The sequence below is a fragment of the Gorilla gorilla genome, chromosome 3 (assembly GCF_029281585.2).
Source record: "Gorilla gorilla gorilla isolate KB3781 chromosome 3, NHGRI_mGorGor1-v2.1_pri, whole genome shotgun sequence".
In the NCBI taxonomy this organism is placed as follows: domain Eukaryota; kingdom Metazoa; phylum Chordata; class Mammalia; order Primates; family Hominidae; genus Gorilla; species Gorilla gorilla.
The window spans coordinates 144,591,845-144,604,739 of record NC_073227.2 but is presented as its reverse complement, the minus strand read 5'-3'; the positions used below and the strand labels follow the sequence as shown (position 1 = coordinate 144,604,739).

The window sequence follows — 12,895 nt, the reverse complement described above, 5'->3', positions numbered from 1 at the left end:
TTTCTTACTTAGCAAGATGCATGACAGACCAGAGAGAAGGGAAAGTAGACAAATTCATTATTTTTATTTAATAGAGGCCATACTAAATCCCCACAAATTTCTAAACTATTTGCTTTGGTTTAGGTTTCCAGACTATGAAGAAACCTTACAGAATTGCCATATGAACAGCAACTATTTAAATGTTCATCTTTGCAGCCACTAATTAAAATAAAGAGGAAAAATTTAACAAACTTTTATTTTTGGAAAATACATTTAATCTGAAATAAATATGTAGCCTACTTTATTTTTTTTAAAAATAGTCTTCTTAGGAAAATAAGTCAAATTATTTTTGTTTCCTATCATGCAGGGTTGAATTCAGGTTCCATAGGTAGTATGGAGGTTTACACAAGTAGAAATATTAAAGCAAAGTAAAAGAAAATTACAAATACAATATGAGCTATATGCAAATATTTACTGAAAATAAGAAAAGCATCACAATAAATTTCAAAATTTCCCAAGGTCACAAATACAATCGGCATCAAAAATCCAGAAAAAGCATAACAGTTGTATTAATTTATTGTCTGTCTCTAACTTTTTCTGTGAAATTTAACATTACAGTAATGTGATATTTTCTATAAACAGAATAGAAAGAAACTTTTGTCTTTGCTTTATCATAGTTGAATGAGAATTTTTGTTCAGTCATTTGGAGAAGTTTCTCTTAGCTCCATAAATCATATCAATAATGTTATGTAGGATTGCTGTCAAGTACATGGAAAAATCTCTATCAAATGTCTTTCGTAGAAGAACTTGCAATTTCAGGTGCATTTTTGGGTTTCTTGTGCAGTGGCTAATCTTATATGCTCTTTGAATGAGCATGATTGATGACAATCAAAGACCTCCCTTTGAGTCCAGGAGCATTAGGAGGGTACTTGGAGCTATTTCTGCATTCCAACAGGTAGCAGTTACTTACCTGTGCATTGAAGTGGTAGTGTGCCACATAAATGTATTCCACTAAACCCAAACTAAAAGCATCCCCAACTTAACTTCTGTTTAGCCAGATTCCAAATGTGAGTATGGCCATTCCAAACCCCATGGCACTGAGGAAAGTCAGTATGGAAAGTGACAGCAGAGCAATTGTGGTTAAAATGTCTTATGATTGGAAATTTCACAAAAATTATAATGTAAACATTATAATCTGTAGCTAATAAAGCTACAGATTTGTTTAGAGTAAAATTCAGAGTACTAATGTGGGTGAGAGTTAAGATATATACTGATGGGCATTCTTTTGTTATGCAATAAATAATGATATGAGTTGATTCCAGTACCATATTTACTGTAGCAGTATGATATATGAGTGAGTGTTAACAACACAGAGATTTTTTTTTTAATTTTATTATTATTATACTTTAAGTTTTAGGGTACATGTGCACAACGTGCAGGTTTGTTACATATGTATACATGTGCCATGTTGGTGTGCGGCACCCATTAACTCATCATTTAGCATTAGGTATATCTCCTAATGCTATCCCTCCCCCCTCCCCCCACCCCACAACAGTCACCTGTGTGTGATGTTCCCCTTCCTGTGTCCATGAATAACACTAAGATTTTTATGAAGGGACAGTAATTTTTTTTTTAAGCTCAGTGAATTCTAGTGTTAAGTAAGCCCCCCAAATTTAAGTGTTTTCAAAGGCATTATCTACAGCTGAGGTTAAGGAGTAAATGGTCAATTAAATAATAAAATGTTTAAATGTTTGTCTACAATAATGAGAAATTTTGAGCATTTTTCTGAATATAAAGTTAATCCTGAGACGGCAAAAAAAAATTTAAGAAAGTACAAGTAAACTATCAAAAGGCCAAATATACAAGGCAATATGTTTTGGGACCTCTGTAAAGAAGATCACATAATGCCACTTGGTATATAGTGTTGCGGGAAGTCAGGGACCCCGAACGGCGGGACCCTGTGCTGTGCCGTGCAGTTAGGCAGCAGCAGCCATGGAGCAGTAGCCGCCGTGGGAGACAGCCATGAAGCCCTAAGAGGTGGAGATTCTGGACGCAAAGACAGGGGAGAAGCTGTGTTTCCTGGACAAGGTGGAGCCCCACACCACCACTGCAGAGATCAAGAACCTCTTCACCAAGACCCCTCTGCAGTGATACCCCGCCCACCAGTCCCTCCGCCTGGACCCCAAGGGCAAGTCCCTGAATGATGAGGATGTTCTGCAGAAGCTGCCCGTGGGTGCCACGGCCACACTCTACTTCCAGGACATGGGGGCCCAGATCAGCTGGGTGACGGTCTTCCTAACAGAGTACAGGGGGCCTCTTTTCATCTACCTGCTCTTCTACTTCTGAGTGCCCTTCATCTATGGCAACAAATATGACTTCACATCCAGTCGGCACATGGTGGTGCACCTCACCTGCATCTGTCACTCACTGCACTACATCAAGCACCTGCTGGAGACGTTGTTCATGCACCACTTCTCCCATGGTACCATGCCTTGCGCAACATCTTCAAGAACTGCACCCACTCCCAGGGCTTCACTGGGTGGATGGTCTATTACATCAACCACCCTGTCTACACACCCCGTACTTACAGAGCTCAGCAGGTGAAACTGGCACTCGCCATCTTTGTGATCTGCCTGTGCTTGGCAACTTCTCCATCCACATGGCCCTGCGGGACCTGCGGCCTGCTGGGTCCAAGACCCGGAAGATCCCATACCTCACCAAGAACCCTTTCACGTGGCTTTTCCTGCTGGTGTCCTGCCCCAACTACACCTACCAGATGGGGTCCTGGATCAGTTTTGCCATCATGACACATTGTCTCACAGTGGCCCTGTTCTCCCCAGTGGGCTTTACCCAGATGACGATCTAGGCCAAGGGCAAGCACCACAGCTCCCTAAAGGAGTTCTGGGACTACCCGCCCCTGCGCATGCCCATCATCCCCTTCCTGCTCTGAGCGCTCACCCCTGCCGAGGCTCAGCCCTTCACCCTGGTGGCATTCTAGGGGAGGAGTGAGGCCCACAGCTCTCCAGCACCCAGAATAAAGCCCGCCTGCCCCAGTAGTTTAAAATATATATATATATAAAATTAGCTGGACTACATGCCTGTAGTCCCAGCTACTCAGGAGGCTGAGGCAGGAGAATTACTTGAACCTGGGAGGCTAAGGTTGCAGTGAGCTGAGATTGCACTTCGGCCTGGGGGACAAGAGCAGACTTCATCTCAGCCTCCCGGGTAGCTGGGATTACAGGCACCTGCCACCACACCCAGCTAATTTTTTTGTATTTTTAGTAGAGAAGGGGTTTCACCATGTTGACCAGGTGTGGTGGCTCACACCTATAATCCCAGCACTTTGGGAGGCCGAGGCAGGCAGATTCCCTGAGGTCTGGAGTTCGAGACCAGCCTGGCCAACATGGTGAAACCCCATCTCTACTAAAAATACAAAAAAATTAGCAGGGCGTGGTGGCAGGCACCTGTAATCCCAGCTACTCGGGAGGCTGTGGTGCATGGGCTAGTGGAACTCAACCCCAATATTTCAATGTAGGTTCTTTCTATTTTCCCTAAGTGTCGGCGGATCTGAGAAATAAAGAGAAAGAGTACAAAGAGAGGAATTTTACAGCTGGGCTGCCGGGGTGACATCACATATCGGTAGGTCTGTGATGCCCACCTGAGTGGCAAAACCAGCAAGTTTTTATTAAGGATTTCAAAAGGGGAGGTAGTGCAAGAACAGGGAGTAGGTCCCAAAGATTGCATGCTTCAAAGGGCAAAAAGGAGAACAAAGATCACATGCTTCTGGGGAAACAGGACCAGGGCAAAATCAGAAACTCCTGATAAGGGTCTATGTTCAGCTGTGCACGTATTGTCTTGATAAACATCTTAACAGAAAGCAGGGTTCGAGAGCAGAGAACCGGTCTGACCTCAAATTTATAAGGACGGGGTCTTTTCCCCACCCTAGTAAGCCTAAGGGTACTGCAGGAGACCAGGGCATACCTCAGTCCTTATCTCAACCACATAGGACAGACACTCCCAGAGCAGCCATTTATAGACCTCCCCTGAGGAATGCAATTCTTTCCCTAAGGCCTTAATATTATATTCCTTGCTAGGAAAAGAATTTAGCAATATCTCTCCTACTTGCACATCCATTTATAGGCTCTCTGCAAGAAGAAAAATATGGCTGTTTTTGCCCGACCCCGCAGGCAGTCAGACTTTATGGTTGTCTTCCCTTATTCCCTAAAATTGCTGTTATTCTCTTCATTTTCAAGGTGCACTGATTTCATATTGTTCAAACACACATGTTTTGCAATCAATTTGTACAGTTAATGCAATCATCGCAGGGTCCTGAGGTGACGTACATCCTCAGCTTATGAAGATAAAAGGATTAAGAGATTAAAGTAAGACAGGCATAAGAAATTATGAGAGTATTATTAGGGAAGGGATAAATGTCCATGAAATATTCACAATTTATGTTCTTCTGCTGCAGCTCCAGCCAGTCCCTCCGTTTGGGGTCCCTGACTTCCTGCAACAATATAGATAAAAATCTTTTTGCTTGCCGTTTAGTAAATAACGTCTTCCATGAGATGGAAAATATAAAATGTTTAATAATATAGTAGTCTGAAAATTACTACTCCCAAAGGGTTTTGCTCATTATTTTGTGTGACGTAAATATAAACACGAAAATGAGACAGATTACTATTTTTTCTAAATATCCTTTTCATTTTACACTAATATATGTTCTAGAGTCTAAAAGGTCATTATTAGCCTCATTCTCTGACTTTTTTGGGGGGGCTTGTTGCTCATTAAAGGACAGTGAACAAGACAAGTAAGTACTAATTGCTCAATTTTCTCAGTGATAATTTTCTTATTTTGGTTTATTCCTCTCAAAACCCATGTCCTTTCATCTCTGCTCTATCTCAGACACTAGGATCCTCAATGTGGAGGGACATAATAGTGTAGGGATGCCACCAGCTTAAGAATCAAACAGACCAGGTCCTGAATCTACCAGACTGTGGCCAAGGGCAAGTATCCTCACTTTCCAATACTCTGTTTCCATGTTGGTTACACTCTACTGCAAAGGGGATAAAAGAGGAATGCACGTGTCCAACATAGTGCTTCCTGTGAAGCAAATGCTGAATGAATGAATGAATGAACAAATTCACGTGATTTTTTTCTGTTTATATGATAAATAAACATCACCTAGGATACATTCATTAATCTATGCAAGTGTGCTATTTATTTTGTGATATGAAAGTGAAACTTATTTATTGTGTCTATAAGTATTGCATAATTTTTATTCAATAGTTTCTCTTCTAGTTCTCAATGCCATGTGGTTTTAGCAGATCAAATCACTGAAGCAAACTCTTTCTCTCCCGCTCCTCTTTCTCTATCTCTTTTTCTCTATTTCTGAAAGCAAAAGGAGAGAATTGGAGTAAAAAATAAAACAGGAATATAAAAACTTTCCACAATTAAGAAAGCAGCTAAAAGGTTTTATTTTCTTTTATTTGCCAAATTTGGACTTACAATAAGGAAAAGGAGTGCTGTTCTCTCAGTGTATTTCCCACATTAGTTGCCAGGGGTAACATAATGTGAGAAACAAACAGGAAATCAGTGGGGCACAGGCTTGCTCTTGTATCCTAAATCTTCCTTCCACGCCACATGTTTACAAACATGCTGTGTTCCTCTTGACAAAAGCAGACACAGACACGCACCGACTTCAAGGCTTTCTATTGTGTGTGAAGAGGTTTCGTTGAGGAGCTCCTGCTGTCAATTTTCAGACAATGCCGAGGGGGAGTGTCAGCTACTGACTACAAACTAGCTTGAGCAGAAGATTAGAAATATCCCTCTAGTACTCCCAAAGGGGTATCTAATCTCTGCATACAAACTCTTTGGGTTTATAAATGTATGTATTTTAAAATGAATAGGCACACAAGATTAGGATTTGTTATGGAAAGGGAAACTTGGCTTAAATGGCCATCATCTGGGCCAAAAGATACTGAAATTTAATGTTAGTGTCTTTGTTCCTTGGAGAGCCTGCTGTGGTGCATTAGGAGGGATTTAGTCTCAGAAGTCAGTATGATAATAAAGGACAGCTTTGTTGAATGTCTGCTAGTCCTGTGACCGTTTACTGCTACTTACACAACAATGGCAAAATTCCTCTACAATCTGCGAGGATCCACAGTGTAAGAATTTTTATTATTTCCTTTCCTTGGGCTCTTCCAATTCAGGAGTCAAGTGTAAGTGGCACCAAAAAAAAAAAAAAATCCATATTCTCTGCCTCAATATTGTCCCTTAACTCTGTAGTCAGTTAATTAAATACTTATTAAAAGACTTGACATAGGTGCTCCTAGCAAGGTGAAAACTTTAATCTATGTATTAATTCAACAAAAATTTCTTGTACACATATGCCAGGCACTGCCCTAGACACTAAAGATGTAGCAGTAAAAAATGCCAAAAAGGTGTTTGTTTTAAAGAAGCATAATCCAAATCGAATGACTTGAACAGTAAGTAAGCTGGATATTTCAAGCAATAATATGTTATTGGGAGTGAATTTATTAGCTTTTCTTTAGAGAAGGTTTTAGGAGTAGTATAAGAAAAAAATGAAGAATTGAGTTCTGAAATCATCTCTTGATATTTGAGTGAGTGAGTGTGTATGTATGTGTGTGTGTGTGTGTTTATGAATAAAGGAGATTTGGAGTCTAGAGATAAATCCTTCCTTATTTGTCATTTTTATCAGGTCATTTATTATTTGGTCATTTTATCAAACCAAGCACAATAGAAGAGGTTGACTTTGGACTTCAGTGAGACTGATGAAAGCATAACATTGAAGATGGCAAATCTACACTGATGTCTACACTTACAGACACTTTTGAAAGAAAATATAGGATTCTTATTGGAAAAATAGCAAGAGACAAATTTGCTTCATTGCTACCTCTCAAATCAATGCTTAGCATTCCTTATATCAGGAATCCAGTTGATTTGTTTCTATGTCAGATGGTCTTTCTTTCACACTTGCTCCTTATAGTGAAAAGTGAAAATCCAGCAGAAAGTCTTAAAACTATAAATTTCGCACATTCAAGAGGAATTCATTTAACTCTGCCTATGTTTCTCCTTTCACTCTTGTAAATTGCATACATCTATGAAGTAGAGAAAAAATTGTTTTTCATTTTTAAATATAGACTAAAATGTTTTTCTTAAATTATTCAACATTTAAATGTTTTTACTAAAAAAGTTATAAAATAAATATTTACATAAGCAAGTAATTTTGAGTGAAGATAGCTAGTAGATTATATAACAGATGTTTTTACTGATGTTTCAGGACATAAAAATGGACTTCAACCACTGAAGTTTTAGAACTAAGGAGCACCAATTCTCCTTTTACACTTATTTTCTGTACCTTGCATTTTGTCATTTCCTCAAATAAGATTTAGACAGTTTTTTTCTTTCCTATTTGTATTTTGTGACTGTTGAAAAAGATAGTATCTTTTGTAGATATTGTAAGTACCCTAAAATGAGACCATGACTTCTGTTTCCTTTATATTCCCCATAACTCCTGGTACTCGGTAAAACAGGTCACATTTGTTGAGCGGGTTTAAGTGAGTGAATGGAATAACTATTGTGATGCCCATGTGAAGACAGGACAATCAACTATAGCTATAAAACTGGAAGATTCTTCTAAAGTAAGATTTCCTGGGTTACAATTTTTAATCTTAGGCATTTGAATCAATCATAATCACTTGAGTGACATAACTATAGTCAACTAAACATATCACATGGGGCTTAAAGAAATCCAATTAGTGTTAAAATATGTAATATATAAGTTTTTCAGCTGTTCTTTTTCTGGAATTGGAGGTTTAGGTGAGTGGGTGTAAAAGGAAACAAAGCAACATTGCAGAACTTTAGGGTTAGTAGTATGAAGAAATAATTTATGAGAATCAAATAAATAGAATATGAGTTATCCTTTTGTGTTCCAAAGAAAATGCCTTAGAGAGGTTATGAATAAAGAATACTCATCAAAGCAGAAAAATTCAAAAGGATGCAAACTCCACAATTTCATTAACAGTGCACATGTTTTTATATCGGCTGATATTTTCTCTGCAGATGTTACTTTGAAAGTTTGGACTTCTGCTAGATCTTTGTCTCTAATGCACATGACTTCGGTCTAATCACTGAGACTTGGTTAGGAAAGACCAGCTGGAAGCTGTTTCTGGAGATGGAGCTTTATGTTTTCCCAAGGTGAGTGTAACTTTTTTGTTTTGGTATAGAAATGGTCTTTTGTAAAGCAACCCAGTATAGTAAAGTTATGGTATAAATCTGCTTGAGCGTTCTCCTGGGAAATAGTAGAGCAAGCAGAATTAAGTTGACATGCTGTTTACTCTACATGCACCTGACATTTACTGACTTCAGCTCATATCTTGTTATGTTTATTGTTGTACGCCAGTAGACCCCAAATCATTAAATAATTGGTTGCTGCACACAAATAAAATGATTTGCGATTTCCCTACATACATGTCTCATCACTTCAATGGAACAAATTATCACAGAATTATTTCAATTTATTATAAGGTATTTGAATATTGATTGAGGAAATGTAGTAAGAAGGGAAAAAAATTAATAGGAAACATTTATTTTTAGAAAGAAAACTGCTTTCCTCCTACCAATGCGTGGTATATCTTCCCTTGTGGAATTCTGATCAATGGACAATTACACTGACTAAGACAAGAGGGTCTTGGTCATACCCTCTGTTGTGGCTACTATTTAACATTACACCCAGTACTATTGGTATTGTGAATAACATAACAGCAACAACAAAAATAAAAATGGATGAACAACCAAGGAAATGCTGACAAGATTTTCATTCAAAAGTTAGTTGAATCACAAGGTTTGAATTCTAGCCTTGTGATTTACTAACTATGAAACCATGGGCCAGGTTTGTTCTATCAGTTTTCTTTCAGTTTTTTTTAATAGAAAATAAGAAGATAGAAGGTTAATAGCTATTCTTTATGCCTCAAAGTAAGTTCAATTTATATCACCAATGAGAAAAAAATCTTAAAAAATTGGCACATACCTGTAAAATATTATTTAGTATTTGTTACATGTAGTTAGTAAAATAAAATATACAGTTTATAATTTGCAATATTAGCATCATACTTGCTGTTTTTCTAGGAAAACATAATCTCCTGATACTAATTAAGTCACTTAATTCTGGCATCTACAATATATTTGTAAAATAGAATACAACAAAAGAGTACGTCCTATTATTTCAGAGACATCATTGCTATCATGTTTTTCTAAAGTGTCATTTAAATTATTTATGGTTAGATTTAAACATGTTCATTTTTGGAGTTTCTTCTCATTCTAAAAATCCCTTTTCATGTGGAGGCTTTTATGAGAAAAAACTATATATAGTCATACACCATATACAATGTTTTGGTCAATATATGACAGTAGTTCCATAAGGTTATAATGGAGATAAAAAATTCCTGTCACCTAGAGACATTGTAACCATCATAATGTCATAGCACAATGTATTACACGTTTGTGGTGATGCTGGTATAAACAGATCTACTGTGCTGCCAGTTGTATAAATGTATAGCACATACGATAATGCGCAGTACATAACACTTGAAAATAAACCAGAAACTATGTTACTGGTTTATGTATTACTGTACTATAAATTTTATCATTATTTTGGAATGTATTCCTTTTTACTTGAAAAGTTAACTGTAAAATAGCCTCAGACAAGTCCTTCAGGAGGTATTCCAGAGGAAGGCATTGTTATCATAGGAGATGACAGCTCCATACAGGTTATTGCCCCTGAAGACCTTCCAGTGAGACAACATGTGGAGATGGAAGACAGTGATACTGATGATCCTGACCCGGTAGGCCGAGGCTAACTTAGTTAAGATGGGGCCATACTTAGTCCAATACGGCTGGTACCCTTACAAGATGGCCATGTGAAGACAGCGACACCAGAGAGAATGCCATGTGACAATAAAGGCTGAGACTGGAGTTGTGCCACTGCAATCCAAGGAACACAGAACACTGCCAGCAAATCACCGGAAACTGAGGAGAAGCAAGGAAGGATTTTTCCTACAGGTTTAAGAGAGAGCATAGCTCAACTGATACCTCTGTTTCAAACTGCTAGTCTCTGGAACTTTGACACAAACATTTGTTTTTGTAAGCTACCCAGTTTGTGGTATGTAGTTTGTTATGTCAGCCCTAAGAAACTGGTACCTGCAGCCACATCAGTAACTAACATTCGCTCAGTGCCAAGGTGTGTATCATGCGTTGAGAATTCTCTAAGTCCATAAGGCATTTCCTAGCATTAATTATATTCTATGGACTAAGACACTGAGACTAATAGAGGTACATTAGTTGGCCCAAATTTTCACATGTAGTATGTGGCAGAATTTCATCACAGTTGTTTTTGATCCTTGAACCTGAGCACAGGAATCATTAGTCCAACTTTGAAGATGAGGAAATTGAGAGTCAAAGAGATTGATACACCCTTTGCCTTATCTTTCTGAGGTTAAATGTATTCATTTCCTGTGGTCTTTTTCTGGTGGCTATAGACCCAACATTTTTTTCTGTTACTTTTTTCTTTTTCTAAGTATATGCCCCTCATTTTTGGAACCTCAAACTTAGGGAATAATCTGATGTAACTATAATCAGTGACGGGTTAGAAAGAGGATGACTCTGCTGTTCACACATGTATTTCTTTAAGCATTTCAGCACTTTCACGGGCCAATCTTGAACAGTGAGTGAGTTTAATGCCTGTTTTTTAAATGGCACGAACAGTATGATTATAACAATAACCATCATTTATTGAGCACTACTAATGTACCAGGTTCTTACATACATGTGACTTTTTAAAAATCTAGCAAAAGTCCCACAAGCTCATTACTATTATTTTATTTTTAATGTAAGAAATAATTGAAACTCAACTTTCAGTTATTCTCCAAGGTTACATAGTAGCAAGTGACCCAGAAGAGATTCAAATCAAGTTTAGCAGAATCCTAAAGTTCAAGTAACTGTTATACTAATTCTCCTTCACTAAATAATATCACTATTCTTGTACTATTAACAAAATAAGACATGCATGGAAATTTTAAACTGGATCATTTTTAGGCTCTAGATTCAGAGTTACAGCCATGTGTCTGATACTGATCTGACAGTGACATTGTGAGGGTGGTGTCTGCTGGAAATACCTGGACCAAGTTTGCAGGTCAAAAATCTACGTCAGTTTCTGGAACACAGAGGAAAATGATAAATCTATATTTTGCCCCAACACTGACCCTTGAGAACTAAAAGTAAGGCAAGAGTATGACTGCAGCCTTTCCCTTAACATTAGATCTGATGGAGAAGGTTTAATGACCCTGAAATTTAAAATGACAATTTGTAAAACTCCAAGAGATGAGCAATGTCCATGTTTAGTAAAAGGAGAGGAGCGTTGTCAAAGAATATAGAAGCTCAACTATGAGGGACTTCTCTAGCATATTAGTGTTAGAAAACAATAACTAAGAAACTGAAAATTCAAAATTGTGCCTCTTACAACTTTTTATGCCTGCTGATAGAGTTTGTATGTTGTCCCCTCTAAATCTCATGTTGAATTGTAATCCCCAGTGTTGGAGGTGGAGCTTGGGGGGAAGTGTTTGGCTCACGGGGGTGGATTTCTCATGACTTGGTGCTGTCCTCATGATAGTGAGTGAATTCTTGCTAGATCTACTTGTTTAAAGGTGTGTGGCACCACCCGTCCCCCACTAAACTCTCTCTCTTGCTCCCACTCCTGCCATATGAGACGCCTGCTCCCCCTTTACTTTCCATCATGATTAGAAGCTTCCTGAGACCCTCACCAGAAGCAGCTGCCAGCACCATGCTTCTTGTACAGCCCACAGAGCCAATTAAACCTATTTCCTTATAAATGAACCAGTCTCCAGTATTGCCTTATAGCAACGCAAGAATGGCCTAATATACCTGCAAATATCTTGAAACTTACTTGTATATACTAAGAGATATTCCTACCTCACTTTGAAGACCACTGTATTAGAGGACTGGACTATCAAATTTATTGTGAGAGTTAAGGTGTCACTTAACTTCTTTATTCCTAAATTTTTTCATAAGTAATATGAGAATAATAGTTCACTTCTAAAATTTTCATTGGCATTAGATAACAATCAGAGAAAATGCCTTTCTTTGCTTGTTTCATAGCGTGTTAGACCATTGTTGCATTTAAACAAATACCTGAGACTGGGTAATTTATAGAGAGGAGAGATTTAATTGGCTCTTGGTTCTACAGGCAGTACAAGAAGTATGGTGGTGGCATCTGCTTCTGGTGAGAGTCTCAGGCAGCTTTTACTTATGGCAGAAGGCAAAGTGGGAGCTTGAGAGTGGGGAGGAGGTGTTACACACTTTTAAACATCCAGATCTCACAAGAACTTTTTTTTTTTTTTTTTGAGACAGAGTCTTGCTCTGTCGCCCAGGCTGGAGTGTAGTGCCGAGATCTTGGCTCGTTGCAACCTCCATCTCCTGGGTTCAAGTGATTCTCCTGCCTCAGCCTCCTGAGTAACTGGGATTACAGGTGTGCACCACTATGTCCATCTAATTTTTGTAATTTTAGTAGAGATGAGATTTTACCATGTTGGCCAGGCTGGTCTCAAACTCCTGTCCTCAAGTGATCTTCCCACCTCGGCCTCCCAAAGTGAGGGATTACAGGTGTGAGCCACCATGCCCGGCCCTCGAAAGAACTTACTATGGTGAAGACAGCACCGAGGGGATGGCTCTAAACCATTCACCAAAGATCCACCCTCATGATGCAAACACCTCCCACCAGGCCCCATCTCCAACACTCGGGATTACAATTCAACATGAGATTGGTAGGGACAGATACAAACTATATCATACAGCAAGTGTCCATTAAAAATATTATTTA

General features: G+C 38.5%; 1 pseudogene; it reads left to right on the top strand.

Moving 5' to 3' along the window:
• Positions 1–2,001: 2,001 nt before the first annotated feature.
• On the top strand, positions 2,002–2,943 carry LOC101139402 (very-long-chain enoyl-CoA reductase-like; annotated as a pseudogene).
• Positions 2,944–12,895: the final 9,952 nt, after the last annotated feature.